Genomic DNA, 13,526 nt, shown 5'->3' on the forward strand with positions numbered 1-13,526 from the left:
ATACTCCAAAAAAAAAAAGAAGGAAAGCAGAGCCTGGCTCCTTGGGCGTCTCTTAAAGGCCGCTTTGGTTGGGTTCTTTGTGCCAGTTGGTCAGATCAGTAGGAAAGGCCCCAGTTCAGCCCCACGGATGGATCTTTCCATCCTTTGCACCATCCTGGGGTCTCAGTGCCCTCTCCTGGGCCCTTCTCAGCTCGCCAGGAAGGGGAAACGCTCCGCACCGGGGGCTGAACACCGAGCACAGAACACCCAGAGCCGGGAGCGGCCGCAGGTCCGGGCTGGCTCAGCACGGGCAGGCAGGGACAGGTCCTTGGAAAAGCCCTTGGATTTTGGAAACCCTTTGGCTTTCCTTGGAGCACCCTTTGGACAGAGGCAGCAGCATCCCTGCCCCTCCCCAGCCCCAGCTCTCCTGACGATTTACCCCCCTTCAGCAACTTGAGACATTTAAAATCACTTTTCCGGTGGAACACTGCCTGCTTTGGATTTGGTTTTCATTGCTGGTCTCCTAATGACCGTGGATTAATGAACAATTACAAGGCTTCATTCTCACTGCCATGTAATTCCAAGAAAGGAAGAGCATCTTTCTGGAGCATTGTGCTTGAAAAACAAAGGAGAGCTTTGACTGTCAAGTCACTGATGTTCCCTCTTCACTTAAAAGCTTTCCAATTTACTTACAAATTATAGTGTTTTTAATGCAAATTAAGCACTACAGAACATTCTTTCCTTCCCCCAGATTAGCAAGAACCAAATTGACCAAGAAAGCCAAACATGGAATCTGGACTCAGTGAATATTTTAAATAATGAGGCTGTTTAATTATTCTGATTGGTGAAGGATGATGCTGTGAAACGCCTCTGAGCTGGTGACAGGGTTGCAGCACGTGGCTTTGCTTTGTGAGCACGGGGACAGTGTGTTGTGGTGATGTGTGCTGGTGTTTTCTGTCCAGTGAGCCCTGGGTGAAATGGCTCCAGGGCCCTGGGGACTCTCCCGGTGCAGAGCAAAGGCAGCACGGGAAGGCAGAGGAGCTGCAGGAAAGGTGGGAGCCAGCACACCCCACCCCAGTGCTGCCCCAGGATGGAGCTTTAGGGGGAAAAACCAAAAATCAGAGCTCACTCAGCTCTGCTCCAACATCCCTCACCTTCAGGAACTTCAGGTTTGTGTCCTCACTTCCCAAAATTCATCCTCAGAGGAAACGAGGAAGGGATCCTTCACCAGGAGCTGCAGTGACAGGACAAGGAGCCCTGGGTTCAAACTGAACCTGGCAACATTTAGGTTGGATATTAGGAGGAAATTGTTCCCTGGCAGGGTGGGCAGGCCCTGGCACAGGTGCCCAGAACAGCTGGGGCTGCCCCTGGATCCCTGGCAGTGCCCAAGGCCAGGCTGGGCACTGGGGCTGGAGCAGCCTGGGGCAGTGGCAGTGAGCACAGCTGGCCCTTGATCCATCCTTGAACAGCCCCGGTGTCCCTCTGTAGGCTGGGAGAGGTCAGAGCCTGGGGGAAACCTGGGCTTTTCACTGGGCATCCCCATCCTCCTGCTCCCATCCCATCCATCCCATCCCATCCCATCCCATCCCATCCCATGGATCCCATCCCATCCCATGGATCCCATCCCATCCCAACCCATCCCATCCCATCCCATGGATCCCATCCCATCCCATCCCATCCCATCCATCCCATCCCATCCCATCCCATCCATCCCATCCCATCCCATCCCATCCCATGGATCCCATCCCATCCCATCCCATCCCATCCCATGGATCCCATCCCATCCCATCCCATCCCATCCCATCCCATCCCATGGATCCCATCCCATCCCATCCCATCCCATCCCATCCCATCCCATCCCATCCCATGGATCCCATCCCATCCATCCCATCCATCCAATCCCATCCCATCCATCCCATCCCAACCCATCCCATCCCATCCCATGGATCCCATCCCATCCTATCCCATCCCATCCATCCCATCCCATCCCATCCCATCCCATCCCATCCCATCCCATCCCATCCCATCCCCATCTTTGCCTTTTCCAGCACCTTCCCCAGGGCCAGCCCGAGGGATTTATCCCAGTCCAGCCCCCCTTGCTCCTCCAGTTCCTTTGCTCCCCCAGAGCAGTGATGCTCCAGGGGAAGAACGTTTTGACCCCAAGCCAGGGGACCCCAGCAGGAGCAGAGCCCAGGCTCAGGAGGAAGAGACTGGAAACGGCTGCAATTGCTGGCAAATCGTGGAGAAATCTGCTCAAAGTGGGGCTTTTTTTGCTTGTTTTCTAAATATTTACCATTAATTTCTATTTCAAACTGCTCTAAAGAATACCAGTGTCTACGGGTGGGATCCCAGCTCTCTGCAGAGCTCCGGGCACGGCGCTGCTCCCGAATCTCCCCCAAAACGGGCAACCCTGCTGCTCTCAGTGGCCACGGCCCCCAAGGCAGGTGTGCTGCAGCCCACACAGCCCTGCACCGGCCAGGAACCTCCTCCTGCAGCTCCCGCGGAGCTTCCCCACTGCTGGCAGGGGCTGGCAAACTCCCCCTCAGGAAAAGGAAGAATAACTCAAGCTTCTACCTACATGAGCTACTGAAGGGAAAGACACAAAACCCACAAAAGCCAACAAAGCAAACAAAAAGGAGATAAAAGCAGTTTGCTTTAAGGCAGCAGCTTTTCTGAAAGCCCGCAGTAAATCTTTAAGATTATCAATAATGAACACATTCAATGTCTTTTCTCGTCTTCTTTTAAATCACTTCTTGCAGTGGAAAGAAATCAGTCCGGGGGTAGTTCCTATGTGAGCTGCATTTATTATCAGGGGATTGAGAGTGCTGGAGTTGGAAAGAGGGAAAATGAGCCTCGACAGGGCTTTGGGGAAAAAGCACAGCGCCACTTTACAGTCCTTCCTCCACCCCTTTGTCACAGCACCCCTAATGAGCCCTGGAATTCATCTCAGCTCTAATGACGCTCACAGTGGTGGATGTTTCTCCCAAATTTAGTCAAGTGACAACACAGAGTCTTTAATATGCAAAGGAGGCCTTTGTGTAGCTCCCCAGAACTTTGGTGTCTTGTCAATCCTCACAGGAATTCCGGGGGAAACAAATTGCCCTAATCGCAGGAGGAGCACGTGGGGAGGGGCTGCCACAGCAGCACGGGGATGTTCCCCTCAGCCCGGGCTCCTGGAACAGCCAGGGAATCCTCGGGAGCCGCTCCTGCCTGGGCATCGCTCCGTGCCACCCCTGCCTGTGCCAGGGGCACGGGGTCACTGCCCCAAACCGGCCCCAAACCGGCCCTGGCCAGGGGTCACTGCCCCAAACCGGCCCCAAACCGGCCCTGGCCAGGGGTCACTGCCCCAAACCGGCCCCAAACCAGCCCCAAACCAGCCCTGGCCAGGGGTCACTGCCCCAAACCGGCCCCAAACCAGCCCTGGCCAGGAATCCCTGCCCCAAACCAGCCCCAAACCAGCCCCAAACCGGCCCCAAACCACCCCTGGCCAGGGGTCACTGCCCCAAACCGGCCCCAAACCTGCCCTGGCCAAGGGTCACTGCCCCAAACCGGCCCCAAACCATCCCTGGCCAATAATCCCAGCCCCAAACCAGCCCTGGCCAGGAGTCACTGCCCCAAACCAGCCCCAAACCATCCCTGGCCAATAATCCCAGCCCCAAACCAGCCCTGCCCAGCTCTCCCTGCCCCAAACACCAGTCCAGAGAGCTGGGCTTGGGCCTCAGAGTGATGGGATGGGCTTTGCAGTCACAGAATTAAAAAAAAAAACACATATATTTAGACATTTTCATGGGGTTGTCTTTGGGGTTTGGTAGTGGTTGCTTTGGTTGTTTGTTTGGTTGTTTTTTTTTCCCTTTGGGGAGGAAATAAAGCAACACTCCCCTCCTAGCCCAAATCATTATGTTAGAAAATCCTTCTGGCCAAAGGCATTAAATTAAAAGGAATGTGACATTTTCTCCTGATAATTTTTAATTGATCACATCCACCACGGAGGTGGAGCTTGGCTAGAAAGGGTCTGCACCAAACAGCTCCTATTTGTCTGTGATTTCCCTGGGGCATCTTTTAAACCATTAAAATTTACAAACAACTTCATTTCTTATTAACACAGTTCCTTAATTGCTTCCATGGGAAAAGAGTCAAGTTATTTGCATCTTCTTTTCTTGGGGCTCCAGGGCTTTAGAGCAAACATTTAAGGATAAGCTTTGAAATGAAGCAGTAGCTCTGCTCCAGACCCAGGCCAGGCTCCTCTCCAGGCTGGCTCAGACACCTGCACGTCCCACGAGGCCGTTTCAGACCTCTTGCACAAGCAAAGGGATGCTCTGGGGCCCGTTTCTGGATAACCTGCTATTGGCAGCTCACACCAAGCCACTTTCCTCGTCCCCCACATCTGCCAAAAGCTTCCAGGGAGGGCAGCACCATCCCCTCCAGGACTGAACTCCCAGAAACGGCACCTCCTGCCCCGAGGGAACGGCCAAACCTCAGGTCCTGCATGTCCCCAGCACGGAGAGCTCCCAGCCACTGTTCTCACTGCCCTCATGCCCTGAATGCCTTCACCAGCTCAGGGCTGAGCCCTGTGCTCACGCAGGGAGGGGTGAGGCTCAGGGGGCCTCGCTGAACACCTGAGGTGTGAGCTGAAGTGCCCCTGGCAGGGGGGTGAACCCTCCAGGAGGGTGAGCCCTGCCAGGCTCTGGCTGCAGGAGCCCTGGCAGAGCCCCGGCAGCTCCTGCAGGGCTCAGAGCAGCCCCGGGGCTGGGCCGGGGGCAGGGGGGCATCTCAGGAGCCACCAGTGCCACTTCCAGCTCAGGCAGAGCCTCCAGGCAGGCCAGCAGAGCAGTTGCAGCAGTTTTGGTCTGCTAGGGGCTCCTCCAAAGGCCACCAGCCTCCTGCAGCCCTTGCACAGCTCGGACAGGGCTTGGGGCAGCCGGGGCAGTGGAAGGGGCATGGAAGAAATGGCCTTGAACCCACCCAAAGCACTGTGATGGGTGGCTCCAGGAAACCGCGCTTCTCCAACAGAAATGTCGGCGCAGAGCGCCGCATCCCGAGCTCCCTCCCGCCCCCGGGCGCGGCTGAGCCCGGCTCCAGGGGATCCAGGCTGTGCGTGGGAGCACATTCCCAGGAAGCACCCACATCTGCCCTGGAAATCCCCGGCTGCTCCCACGGAGCCCGGGTGCACTCCCAGGAAACACTCCCAGCACATGGCAGCGGGTTTGCCACAAGCTGATACATTCCACAAATTCACTTTACATCTCAAGACTGAAATATAAATCCCAGAGCTATATTGAAGCTGGATCTCACCCAAAGCCAGGAGTCTGTTGCTTGGCTTTAAATATCACTGGGAAATAGAAAGGGATCCTTTTAGTTAATACTAATTATTATTCAGTCTATCATTAACGGCAACTGCGCTTTGATAGACGGCTTGAGAAGCAGCTTTGGTTTGCACTGATGAGTCTGTGACGAGTTGCCAAACTTTTCTTATCGCTGATAATTAGCTCCTGTTCGTTCATCAGCTGCTCCTGCTCCAGCACCAAGTGCTGAGGGCTGCTCATGCTGGTTCTGAGACGGGAGGGATCTGAGCAGGCTTCCCAAAAATCTGAGTGGGCAGGGACAGCTGCCTGCACCAGGACAGAGGGAAAAAGGAAAAAAAAAATATTTTGCATCCGTGATCTGAACTAATTTTTCTAAAATGACCTTTGCAAGCCTCGAGCTGCTCATCCTCTCTCCGGCGTTTTTAGCAGCACAAACGCAATGCTGTGAGTGGCGATGGCAACTCAGGTTTCCTGCTGGCAACCACGGAATGGCTTCAGGTGCGTTTAGAAGTTCTGACACATCCATCAGGGTATGACAAAGAGAGCTGGGGCACAGAGAGCCCATTAGAGGAGCTTTGCTCAAAATTCCTGCCAGTTGAGTCATACTTTTGTAAAATGAAGCCTCTGTTGATGTCTCCTCGGGGCATAAGAAGTGTTTATAAAATACCCATTACACACAGGGATTATGAGCAATTTGGAGATTTATTTTCATACGTGAAACTGATAAAAATCTCCGAAAATTTCAAACATTAATTTCGCCCAGCGTCAGTTTGGCAGCTCCTTTGTTCCAGGGGACAATGGTAACCAATGTTCCAGTGACCTCCAGTGGGGAGCGGGGAGAATACAGCGACCCTGCAGCCCCCTGGGCTGGGGCAGCGGGGCCCAACCTGGGCAGGACAGGGGATCCTCCTGCAGGGGCTGCCCCGTCCTGCCCCCGGACAGACAAACGGAACAAGGCGTGCGAGAAAAACTCCTGCGTTTTTTATTTAAACAGCTCCAACTCACCCCCATCCCTCTGGTACAGAAACTCGGGTGAAAATCTTCCCTGTTTGCACAACAGGACCTTGGACAAAGCTGCCTGAGCCCAACCAACCCCCAAAATCCCGCAGGTTCTTCACCTTTTGATCAGTCACCGAGGATTCGGAGCTCAGTCTCATTCCTGGTTATCTCCTGATGACGTCTGATCCAGCCAAGAACCAAAGACTTTTAGTCCAAGATTAATCCCCCCCTTCCTGTTGTTGGTGGGGGCCAGGGAAGAAAAGGAGGATGGTAATTTTTAAACCACAAGTCCTTCTTATCACCACCTGGTCCTGATGAACATGGGCAGAACTCTGGCTAATAAATGCAGGATTACACAGCAGAACAGACAGCAGGGGCAGCACATCAGTCACACACAGCAAAGCTCTGCTAAACTCACAGGGATGACCTTGAAATTGGAGGAACCAGAAGGAAAACCCATGTCCTGCAGTGGTGTTCTGGGTCTGAGTCAGGAGAGACACCAGGACCAAGCCAAGACGAAAATTCTCTGCTGATCTCACCTCTCACGCCACCAGCCCTGCAGTGATGTTTATCCACAGGTGGCTGGCCTCAGCCACTGCTCCTTTTACAGCATCTGGAGGAACCCACAGAGCTCCTGCACTCGGTGTTCCTGCAGAGACAGCAGTGCCCTGGCTGTGCCCACCCCGAGGGACCCCAACGGTCCCACAGCCATCCCAGGACACACCTGAGCACGGTCCTGAGCCACCCCAAAGCACAGCAGCACTCACAGGGAGCTCCACATTCCCAGAGGATTCCCCCCACGCTGTTTCTGCCTGATAGCACAAGGAAAACAATTGTGCATTTTGCCTCTTTCATAATTAAAGAACAAACGTTTCCCTCAGAAGTCACTGAAGGTCCCAGAACATCCCTCACTGCAGTGAAGCTGCACAGAAGGGGAATTCTTCACCATGGAGGGAGCACCAGGACCATGCAGGGTCTCTGTCTGCCACTGTCTGCACAATATTCATGTAGAAAATAATATATTGGCTCCAATCAATACCTCCCTGACTCCTCCATCCATCAGCCCCCCTCCATTTGATAAAAGTCCTCCCATGTCACGTTTGCCCAGACTGATGAGATCCCAGCACCTCTTCCCAGCATGAGTGATGGCGTGGGGATGTGTAATTGCCCAATAAATCACACCCCCGGACCAACGAGCTGAGATCCTCTGGGTGCCAAGGAGGCACAGCAAACATCACAAATACAATAAGTTAATTAATTGCTGCAAGATTTTTACCACCTTGAGACAGGCTGAGCGTAGCTTGTCACACACAGACACCCTGAAGGACCCAGCACCTGAATTCCTGGGGGGATTCAGACCCATCCTGGCTGCTCCCACCCCTGTCCCGAGCACAGCCCAGCACCAAGGAGCTCCTTCAGCCAAGAAAGGGAAGCCACAGTGTATGCATGTGAGCTCAGGAAAAAACCCCACAGCATCCAGAACCCTCTGCTTTACAGGCATCTGATTCCACAACCTTTAATCCTTTCTGTCAGCCCTGCAAGATCAGGTATTAGCATCTCTGTAACCTCCTGTACTAATTAAGACAGCAGATCTTTGGTGTTCACCTCCTCAGCAGCTTCAAAGCCAGCGCTGACAGGGCACTGAAGTGTTTGTGCTTCTGCTGAGTGGCCCTTGTAAAACAGAAATGATAATGAACACACCACGGGAAGCTTTCATAGAAGTGTGCAGCCATTAGCAAGTGGATTTGGGCTAAAAAACCCCAGGTTCAGCTTTGGGAAACTCCCAGGGTGGTGCTGTGGGGAGCAGGCACTGCTCCCAAACGCTGCAGGTGCTTGGGGAGCCGGGGCTGCTCTGTCAGCTCTGCCCTCCCCACAGAGCCACTGACACCCCCGACCTCTGCTCCCCCAAAACCTCGGGGTGCTGCCCTGAGAGCACAGGGACTGCCAGGAGAACCTGGGACACCAAACACTGCCGGGCAAGCACAGGAGCAGGGACTCTCCCTCCTGGAGCTGAAGGGGGTGTGGGAGGATTTCCCACCGACACAGAACTGTTGGTTTAGTATTCAGAATTTAGTATTTAATACCTAGTATTTAGCATTTAGTATCTAGTATTTAATATCTAGTATTTAGTATCTAGTATTCAGTATTTAGTATCTAGTATTTAGCATTTAATATCTAGTATTTAGTATCTAATATTCAGTATTTAGTATCTAGTATTCAGTATTTAGTATCTAGTATTTAGCATTTAGTATCTGGTATTTAAGATCTAGTATTTAGTATCTAATATTCAGTATTTAGTATCTAGTATTCAGTATTTAGTATCTAGTATCCAGTATTTAGTATCTAATATTCAGTATTTAGTATCTAGAATTCAGTATTCAGTATCTGGTATTTAGCATCTAGTGTTCAGTATCTATTATCCAGTATCCAGTATTTGGTACCCAGGATTCAGGACCAGGTCTCTGCAGGGCTCCTGCAGCACTGAGAGGTTTCTCCCCTGCCCACAGCTCAGCCCCTGGGCAGGGCTGCTCCTCCCCAGCCCAGCCTGCAGCCCCAGCTCAGGCAGGCCTGACCCAGCTGGGGAGCAGCTCTGAGCTTAGGGACAGCCAGGACACAGCCCTGGGTCAGGCTGAAATCCTGAAAGCTGCTTAAGGCTCAGCATTGCTATTTTTTGCTTGTCTGTGATGAGAGGCTGAGCACTTTCTCCACTTGCAGCCTGAGACCCACGGTTACAGGGCAAGGGAGCAGCAAAGGTTTTGTACAAACACCAACAACTCCCTGCACAAACACCTTGGGGCACTGGGAGGCCAGAGCCCCCTAACCACCCCTGCCATCTGTGCAGCACCCAGGTGCTCAGAGAAAGTAAAAAAGCCAGAAAAGCGGACAGAAAAAGGAAGTAAAAGCCTCAAATACGTTTTCTCACACAGCTTATCCAGTCCTCCACAAGCCCCAACTTCCATTTCTCTGCTGCTGTCCCAGCACAGCTTTGCCAAAGGTTTGCTGCAGTGAACTCCTTACCTGAGCACAACTCACCTTTCCCTCATCACCTGCTGTGTCTGCCCAGAGCAGATTTCAATAACGTCATGTGGCCACAGAGCTTCAGCTCCTTGTCCCTGCTCTGCCCTTGGCCAACACAAAGAATTAAAAAACAACCAAACCCAAACCACACAAATCCAAAAACAAACTCAGGAAAAAATCCTGGTGGGGGGGAATAATTTAATTGGAAATCTCAGTACTTTTCCAAACATCTCTGCTGGGTTTCACCCCGTGCTGGTCTCTCCCAGCCTCACAACACCCTTGGCCAAGTTAACCTTTGCAAAGGTTCTTTTATTGATCCAATGTCCCACAGACATTTACATTTCTTGGAGGGATGGAGAGGCAGGGAAGAAAATTAAATTACTTTGCTCAGTGATCTTAATTATCTGAAATAATTATCTTCAGTCAATTCTCAAAAAAGAACTCTCTGGAGAACAGTGTATTTTAGTCTGGATAAAGCAAAAGGAATTGAGTCCAAAGGAATGCATTTTGTAACTTATTTAGAAATACTCAATTAACCATCTGAGTGAGGAATCCAATCAGAGCTCCTCCATTACACTTAGTTGTTAAAAGCCATTTGTGGGGAGGCACAAAAGGAGGGGCCTAAGGCAGCTCTCTGTCCTCAAAGGGTAATTTTAGCAAAGACAGGAGTCGTGTGCAGGGCCTGTGCACACAGGGGTGACGTGCCCGTTCTGGGGCTCTGTGAGGCATTTCTGTGACTCTGTGGCATTCGTGGAGCAGCCAGGCTGAGGATGCTCCTGCAGCCTCACCCAGGGGCCCTCCCGAGAGCAAAGCACAGCTCAGAGCTCAGGGGCACTGCAGGGGAAGGCAAACAGCCCAAAGCTGGCAGGGCTCCCCACTGTGGATGTTCTCAGTTCAGTCAGAGGGGAAGAGAGAAAGATTTCTGCCAGGCTAAGCCTGGGAAGAAGTCCGGGAGGAATGTAAACAATCTGATATCTTGCTTTCCATCATATTGTTCATAGATCTGTTCTGCCATGCTGACCTGAGGCCAGTGTGCCAATCAGGTGAAATGTTTTCACTTTCAGACCAATGGAATGAATGTTGACAATGTTCTCTATAAAAGAGAGAGGTGCTTCTGAATAAACGCTCATTTTGCCTTCTGAAATCGTGCGAGTCGTTTCGCCGTCCCTGGCTGGACGCTGTCACCCCAGCAGGAGCTGCTCTCCTCGGTTCCCTGGTGCCGAGTTCAGCCCACCTTGCCAGCCCCCGAGGTGCTTCATGGACCTGAAAGCAGGGTGGTGTTCAAGGGTACAATCAAAGCAAACAAATTGCTAAAAATAAATTGGTGTCCCATCTGTTGCCAGGCAGGGAATTCAGCCTCAATAGTCGGGGAGGAGGATGAAAGGCTGCAATAAACACCTTGAAATGGATATCTGAGAAATTCTATGGCCTGGGGAAAATGGTCTGGTTTTCTCTTCCTTCTCTTTTAATTTGTTTTTCCTGAGGGGAAGAGCGAGGGTGGGTTTGTGCAGCACGAGGAGAGAAGCAAGCAAACAGCGAGCCTCCGAGATTATTCATGTTCCAAGGAACCTGTGCTGATAAACAGGATTTCATGGGCAGGACGTGCTGCACGGGGGGCTGGGGGTGAGCACGGGGCCAGCCCAGGCCCTGCAGTGGCCCCACAGATCCCAGGAAAACCCCCCCTTGTCCTCCCCACTGCAAAAGCCGTCCTGCGGCAAATCCTCTGCTCAGGGAGGAAATATTCTGAGGTTTATGGGCTGCAGTTCTGAGGTTTATGGGCTGCAATGGCCACTCTGGCTGCAGCAGCACTCAGCCCTGGGAAATGCAATTCCCCCGGGGAGAGGCAGAGCAGCACCAAAACCTGTTTGAGCAGAGAGCAGCACAGAGTCCTCTCCACAGCCGGAGCTGCTGAGGGGTGGGGGAAGCCACGGCAGGGACACCTCCCACCAGGTCCAGCCTGGCCTTGGGCACTGCTCTGGGCACCTGTGCCAGGGCCCCCCACCCTGCCAGGGAAGGGTTTCTTCCCCACATCCAACAAAAGATTCCCTTTGTTCAGTGTGAGGCTGTTCCCCCTTGTCCTGTCCCTGCAGTTCTGGGTAGGGTCCCTCTCTGGGCTCCCTTCAGGAGCTGGAAGGAGCTGGAAGGTGCTGGAAGGTGCTGGAAGGTGCTGGAAGGTGCTGGAAGGTGCTCTGGGCTCTCCTGCTCTCCCCCACAGCCCCCATCCACCCCACTGCAGGTGGGTGCAGTGAGCTCTGCAGCGCTGGGCTCAGCAGGGCTCGGGGGGTCGGGGGTGACACCCAGAGCTGCCGCAGGGCTGCTGGGCTGCAGCTCCCGGTCCAGGCACACCCCGTGCCCCCCAGCACTCCCACACGCCGGGAGATGGACTCTGACTGCTCAGGAACTCTTTTGTCACCTCGCTTCCACTGCTGCACAGGCTGATGGAAGAAAAGCACAAATCTCTCCCGTGAGCTGTCTTCCCACGGCCTGCTGTGTTCTGGCGACTCGCAGGGATCAGAGGAGGCTTCGGAGCAGATGTGAAATTCAGCTCTCGTTTCCTCGCTTGTCATCACTCGGGAAGCAAAACAAACACTTCTGCTCCTGCAGGAACCAGCCCTGTGCTCTGTGCCTGTGTCTGTGCTCTGTGCCCTGTGCCCTGTGCCCTGTGCCTGTGCCTGTGCCCTGTGCCCTGTGCCCTGTACCCTGTGCCCTGTGCCCTGTGCTCTCTGCCCTGTGCCCTGTGCCTGTGTCCTGTGCCCTGTGCTCTGTGCTCTGTGCCCTGTGCCCTGTGCCTGTGCCCTGTGCCCTGTGCCTGTGTCCTGTGCCCTGTGCTCTGTGCTCTGTGCCCTGTGCTCTGTGCTCTGTGCTCTGTGCTCTGTGTCCTGTGCCCTGTGTCCTGTGCCCTGTGCCTGTGTCCTGTGCCCTGTGCTCTGTGCCCTGTGCCCTGTGCCCTGTGCCCTGTGCTCTGTGCCCTGTGTCCTGTGTCTGTGCCCTGTGCCCTGTGTCCTGTGTCCTGTGTCCTGTGCCCTGTGCTCTGTGCCCTGTGCCCTGTGCTCTGTGCCCTGTGCTCTGTGCCCTGTGCCCTGTGCCCTGTGCCCTGTGCCCTGTGCTCTGTGTCCTGTGCCCTGTGCTCTGTGCCCTGTGCCCTGTGCCCTGTGCCCTGTGCCCTGTGCTCTGTGCCCTGTGCTCTGTGCCCTGTGCCCTGTGCCCTGTGTCTGTGCCCTGTGCCCTGTGCCCTGTGCTCTGTCCTGTGCCCTGTGCCCTGTGCTCTGTGCCCTGTGCCCTGTGCCCTGTGTCCTGTGCCCTGTGTCTGTGCCCTGTGCCCTGTGCTCTGTGCCCTGTGCCCTGTGTCCTGTGCCCTGTGTCTGTGCCCTGTGTCTGTGCCCTGTGCCCTGTGCCCTGTGCCTGCTCCTCCTCCTCACCCAGGGACGAGGGTTCCTCTCAGGCCTTGTCCCAAATTCTTTAGAGCCTGCTGAGAATCACCAGAGATCAAGTCAGTGTTGGTGTGTCACTTACAGGAGGTTTTTTTTTTTTCCCTTCACGTTCTTAAGCCTGTAATCACAGATAAAATAGAAAAAGTGATTTAAAGCTGCTATGTGGCCCGGGAGGAAAAAAACCTGAGCTGAAACAGGCATAATCCTGTGTGAGACAAGCCCACAGAAATCTAATCGCATTCTTCCCCACACCAAATTCTACAGTACAGTTATCTCCTCGATTATTTACTGCTCACAGTAATAAATTGACAAAGAAAAGTTGCTCCTGGAGAAGTCTTTCAGGCAGATGTAAGCATCCTGAAAGATTTCTTTTGCTGGGAATGCCTTAATAAGCCTGGGTTTTAACAGCAGCCACAAGGTGTGAAAGGAATGGCTCTGGAAATTCGGAATTCCGTTGCTCCTGCTGCCTTGTTTGTCTGTACAAGCTGAATTATTGAACTTCTCCCCGGTGGGAGCACGGAGCAGGGAGGTGCCAGGGCCCAGGGCAGGGAGGTGCCTCCCTGGGGAGGCTGAAGTTCCATTCCCAGGTGCTGCTGTCCCGGCGATGCTCCCAGGGAATCCCAGAGCCTGGGCACGGTGCTGGGAGCTGCCCTCGGTGCAGTCACAGCAGCCCCGAGGGAAGGACATGAAATAAAGGCCAGCAGAGCCCCAGGCTGCCCTGGCTGCCCCCCCAGCAGCTCTCCCCACCCTCCCAGCCAGGGATGGGCACTCCCTGGCTGCTTCTGCCAGGAGATGG

This window comes from Vidua macroura, chromosome 24, assembly GCF_024509145.1.
Source record: "Vidua macroura isolate BioBank_ID:100142 chromosome 24, ASM2450914v1, whole genome shotgun sequence".
Lineage (NCBI taxonomy): Eukaryota > Metazoa > Chordata > Aves > Passeriformes > Viduidae > Vidua > Vidua macroura.